The sequence below is a fragment of the Octodon degus genome, unplaced genomic scaffold (assembly GCF_000260255.1).
Source record: "Octodon degus isolate 3935 unplaced genomic scaffold, OctDeg1.0 scaffold00022, whole genome shotgun sequence".
NCBI classification, from domain to species: Eukaryota; Metazoa; Chordata; class Mammalia; order Rodentia; family Octodontidae; genus Octodon; species Octodon degus.
The window spans coordinates 827,949-834,082 of record NW_004524598.1 but is presented as its reverse complement, the minus strand read 5'-3'; the positions used below and the strand labels follow the sequence as shown (position 1 = coordinate 834,082).

The 6,134-nt window shown below is 38.2% G+C and overlaps 1 pseudogene; it reads left to right on the top strand.

Annotated features, from left to right (window-relative positions):
- Positions 1–1,490: 1,490 nt before the first annotated feature.
- On the top strand, positions 1,491–1,943 carry LOC101573016 (annotated as a pseudogene).
- The last annotated feature ends 4,191 nt before the right edge of the window (positions 1,944–6,134 follow it).

The window sequence follows — 6,134 nt, the reverse complement described above, 5'->3', positions numbered from 1 at the left end:
TATATCATGCAATCACTTATATGTAGTAATTCTTCTTATACATAATTATTTAATTGATGATACTCATCTCCCAAAGATTTTCTGCTGATGTTGGGCATATAATCTATACAGAATTAAAGAAGTAATAGGCCAATGTACCAACAGAAATTGTTTGAATAAGCTCAATGTAGTGTCCCACTCAGGGAGGCCACATCATGGCTAGCTTACCGTCCTGAAGATCCACCACCCGTGCTCACCAAGACCACACTTCCCCACTCTAAACAGCTGTGTTAACCATTTTCCTATCACTGGGAAATACCAAAACTTAATGGAGATGAGGTTTATTGTGGCTTACAGTTTTAGTGGGTTCAGTTCATGGTTGGCAAGATCTGAGGCCTGGTAGAAGGAAGTTGCTTCTATCATGGTGTCCAGAATCAGAGAGTGAAGGAAGGAGTCAGGAGCAAGACATTTTAATAACACACTTAAATTTCCACTTTGGCATAGAATAGCCGTTTTAGTTAATCATCCCTATCTGGTACATTAGAATGTCTCACCTAATTTGTTGTCCTTTAATGGGATGTCACTGAAGTGTGTGACATTGTCTGGGCTGCTTAATGTCTAAAGCCATTTAAATGTAGTAGCACATTCATAGCATACACATCACATAATTTTTGTTATTGTTATGGACTGGTGCTCTCATGTTGGTTTGTCATGAACCTTCAATCACAAATAGCTGGAGTATAAGAAAAAGACAATGTCTGAATCTGAACAAAAAGATCTGTCACCATATACAATCCCAGTTTGGCATTTTGGAAACAAGTATATCCAGAAGCAAGCAGTGGAGGATGAAGAAACAAAGGCAAGAGTCAGAATGTAGAAAGGTGAGGTCGAGTGGAGCCCCCTCTCCTGGTGGGAGAAAATGAACTGCCCAGTGACTGCAGCGTGTTTGTTTATGCAATCAGCAAGAGGTTGATAACAGGTAAAAACCCTCTCCTGATGGGAAAAAGGGCCTGCTTAACAACTTGTTTGTCTGGCTCACCTGGGGACACTTTAGTTTGGCTTTGCTTTAGCCCCACATGCGTGATTGATCACCAACTCAATCACTCTCCACACAAAACTGTGTTAAAGTTAATCATAGTCTAATTAAAAATTTGAATCATACCCAACTCTTTCTAAAAGTTGAACACCAGAATAGGTATACAAGGATTTAGATAAATTTATTTCTAAAAGGCAAATAAAATTAAAATATATTTTTTCTTTCTTATTTGTATTAGTTTTTTTTTAACAAGTCAGTTTTGCCAGGGCATACATGAATATAAACATAAATGAATACAAATTAATTAAATTACATTTAACTAAAATTTAACTAAACAAGCATTAACACAATGTGAAGGAAGAAAAAAGGAGAAGAGGCACTTTCAGATTTGTAGGCCCTTCTTAGAATACGAAGTATAATCAGAAAGTATGATGACAGTTCCAGATACTTGGCAGCTGCAGTTTGCAGTGCAGTTATGGCCAACTCCAAGAACCACACCACGCACAACGAGTCCTGAAAGTGGCACAGAAATGGCATCAAGAAACCTCGCTCACAAAGATATGAATCTCTGAAGGGGATAGACCCCAAATTCCTTAGGAACATGTGTTTTGCCAAGAAGCACAAGAAGAGCTTCAAGAAGATGCAAGCTAATGATGCCAAGGCCGTGAGTGCATGCACCAAGGCTACCAAGGCGCTTGTCAAGCCCAAGAAGGTCAAGCCCAAGATCATCCCAAAGGGAGTAAACCACTGGCTCGCTCAACTGGCCTATATCGCCCACCCCAAGCTTGGGAAGCCTATCCGTGCCCACATTGCCAAGGGTTGCAGGCCTTGCCAGCCAAGGGCTAAGGCTCTAGCCAAGGCCCAGGCTCCAGCTTCCACTCCAGCCCAGGCCCCCAAAGGTGCCCAGGCCCCCATGAAGGCTCCATAGTAAAAGCCTCTTATCTGCTGATGTAAAAACAGAAGGACTGGTGTGGCCCCTGGGCTGCCACCTGTGGACGGCTGGTGTCCTCCTGTGCTCTTTGTACAAATAAACCTGAGGCAGGAAAAAAAGAAAAAGAAAGTATGATGAATGATTCGGTTTTTTAAAAACATTATTATAGTAAAATACACACTGCCATTAATATCTCTCAAAGTACTCCCAACGTATTTCTCATTTTCTTACCGGTTTCTGAAACAGTTCTGGAAGTCCAGTTTTATGCGTATCTTTAGTTGTGCTGTCCTGACTGTCTTACTGTCCTGAATCCATTCAAAACATTTAGCTTTCATTATCATTTTGACTTTGGGAAAAGCCAAAAGTGGCGCAGCGCAAAATTTGATGAACAAGGTGGATGAGAACTCACCACTATGTTTTTAACGGAAATTGCTATAAGTGATCCATTATTGAGAGATGATAGAAAACTGCAGTGAATGTTTACATTTTAAAAATCTGTTGTAATTAGAGACACATTGCCATTTAATACCTCTGAAAATATTCCCCTTTGTTTTTCCCATCATTCTTGGCAATCCATGCAGCAAGGTTTTGTTTTGGTCTCTTCTGTTGCTTTTTTTTTTTTTCCTTTTTTTCTTTTTTCTTTTTTTTTTTTTTTCATGGCACTGGGCATCAAACTCAGGACCTTGCACTTGCTAGGCAGGTACTTGTGTAGCTTAGCTATATTCCTGGCCCAACAAATTCTTTTTTTTTTTTTAACTTAATCATTCAACATATTTTTCAATCATCCCTTATATATTTCTGAATTGAAACTTAGAGAAAAACAATGGAAAGGAAAAATGAACTTCAACTCAAGATAAAAAGTTATTCTAAATCTTTGCTCTGGATACTTTGCATGTGTCTTGTGGTTGGAGGGGAGGGTCTGCTGTTATTGTTTGGTTTTAGTTTGGTTCGGTTTGGTTTGGGAATAGTGCCCCAATGGCAATAAGTAGTAATTTCAGGCTCAGGGATATAGCTCAGCGACACAAGCACCTGCCTGGCAAGCACAAGATCCTGAGTTCCATTTCCAGGACAAAAGGAAAGAAGTAGTAATTTCAGAGCTAAGTTTACTTGTTTTTCATTCATACCAACCTCTTCATTATCAACAAATGAAATTTTTATAAGGCAAATTTTATTTTATTTTATTTTTATTTATTTTTGTATTTTAGGACAGGGTCTACAGGTTCTATAGGGTCTCACTGCATAGATCAGACTCATAAAGATCTTCCTGTTTACAGCCCCCCCCCCAAGTGCTGGGATTACAGGTGTGCACTACTATGCCCAGTCTCAATTGCAATCTCAGTGTGCCCCAGAGGTGAAGCCAACACAGCAGGCCCGGGGATCTTACTCCCGACCCCCGTGTCTGCCTAAGCAGGCACTTTAATCTACTGAGCTATTTGGCCAGCCCTTATAAGGCAAATTTTAGAACTAAGTGTTAGTTTCTAGTTTTGAAATTAAGTCATAAATTAGTAACATTAAAGAAGTAGGTCATTAAAAATCAAGGAGAATGGCTGGAGCCAAGGATATAGCTCAGCGACTTAAGTGCCTGCCTGGCAAGAGCAAGGTCCTGAGTGCAATCACTGGTACTACCAAAAAAAAAGAAAGAAAGAAAGAAAGAAAGAAAGAAAGAAAGGCAAAGAAAAGCAAAGAAAAGAAAAGAAAAAGAAATCAAGGAGAAGGAGGGATGTGAAAAACAGGTTAAGAGTAGCATCAGAATTGTTCAGGGTTTTGAAGTTACTGCATGTTATCCCCTCTTACTTCTTTAGGGCTGGGCCTCTAGACCAGCTCTTCTGTGGGGAGTTGTTCTGGGCCAACCACTCTGGGAATCCCTGTGCTTTTTACACAGGGAATTGTTACACAAAACAATTAAAACCCATACCTTTTCAGGGAATGTGTATTTTTCAGGGAAGGAGATATAAACAGAATAAATATATAAAATATAGGGTGTGTTAGGAGGCAGTAAGTACTATGACGAAAAAGGAAATTGGGAAGGGACACCCCAAGTGTTAGAGGGAAAAATCATCTCAAAGTGGTGGAAGAAGCACATTTGTGGGGAAGGATGCCCTGGTCAGGAGCCATGAGGTCAAAGGCTGAGCTGAGAGCCTGGAGCAGTCAAAGGACGCAAGGAGACTCAGGTAGCTGGAGAAAAGGAAAGAGGATTAGCTGAGGGCGATCTATCTGGATTCCTGGCCCTTTGTGCAGCTTAGGAAATGGAGAATCACAGTGTCATCTGCATATTAAATGCTATAACAAATATTGCCAAAACCAACACGTTTAATGTTGGTATCCAAATGTTTCTTAAACTTCCCTGTCATCCAGCAGAAAAGTATAAAAACGAAGTATGAGAAGTAAAGCCATGGTGTTGTGTTGAGCTGTAGGGGACTCAGGTCAACAATTTCTGACATTGCCAGTGAAGCAGAAGACCCAATACTATTATGGACTACTGAACTCTTTTAGAATATTTTGCTGAGTTTACACACCTATAATATTTAAATGATGGAACTTAACGAAAAAAGGGTATACAGATGAATGTCCATTTTGTATCTGTGTATTCAAAGTGGTTAGGATAGATATATAGTTACATTCTCTTAATGAATAGAGTGATTTGTTCTAATGGTGTTTGTAAATAGGATATTAAGTCTGTATCTTGTATAGCAATTAACCACAAAAAAGAATGTATGCAATGTGTTAATTATTGAAATTGTCCTACCAATTTGGTTTGAAACTGTCTCATTGCTATTTGTTTCTCAATAAAATTATGGAAAAAAAAAAAAACTTCCCTGTGCTTTTTTTTTTTTTTTCTTGCATAGGGCACTTCATATGAGAACACACAGTTTGGGAAAGATGGTTCAGTCCATGAACTCTTCTTTAGAAGCAAAATCAAGCATCTTATTGTTCCTGGTGTTTGCTTAAACACATTATCATGAAATTGCTGAATGGGTCAACTATCATTTGACAGGAATTCTGTCTTAAGGGGAGAAGCCACCAATCATCTCTTAATGGAACCTTTCTATGTGAAGTAGGTTACATCTCCACTAGTGGACTGGGTGTCCTGCTCTCTTAGCTTCTCTGTCTTCCACTGGATGGTGGTCCAGGTTTAGCAGCCTGAACAGACTCTATTCCAGTGCTCAGCAGATCCTGCTCTGGCTTAGTTGGTTCTGCTCTGAGTACAGTCCTGACAAGAAGTCTGAACTCCTCGTTATTACTAAATGAACCTAGTCTTTGTTTCCCACTTGCCATGTTCCCTGTGTATATTGCACTATTAACAGATGTATCTAAAAGGAAGAGGACTAAGTGGTTGGACTTGGGGAATTGCACACAGTAACTCTCTGCTCTTTCCATTGAAACATGAATAACAGAAAATTTGTTCAATATATAAAATATTAACATTTTAAACAATTCATGATAAAAGTAGAAATGTTTTCAAAATATCTATGGGAATATATATAGAGTTCAGCTCCCTGTGGGTCCATGAATCCCATATATACATAAATTACATATAACATATACATATTTTTCATTATAAAGAGATTATAATAGTATGTTTCAGAATTTTTAAGAAATTTACAAAATGACAAATACTAATAGACCCGGAGAAATGATTATTGTCAAAATAGCAACTAATTCTATGAATATTTCCAAAGCTTCTTTGCTCACAAATGGCTACATATTTACTAAGATATTGTCAATCACCTAGGGAACTCATGTACCCAACTCTTATCTGGGTTCACATGTACACAGTTTATAAGATAAGCATAAGTAGATTTTAGTAGAAAATATCATACTTACTAACAGCTCCCTCGCTGCTTGTCTGGCTTTTTGTTTTAACCCCAAAAGTAAGACTATGATGAATGAAAAGTAATTGAGAAAGAAAAATGAATAATTAAAGATGTAGAGACAAACTCTACCCGTACATAATTTTCACACAGCCCCAAATTACTTTGCCTTTGAAATTTTGCTTCTCCGCCTTTCATAAATACAGCAGACTCATAACTCAACGACCACTGCACCTTAAGTTCTAGCTTTTAACTCTAACATCATCTCAATGTAGAGTATTTTCAGACTTAACAGATAGAGAGCATTGAGAAAGATTGGTGTTTATAACATGTAAATTAAATATTATTTATGAGGAAAGAAACTCATTAAATAAAA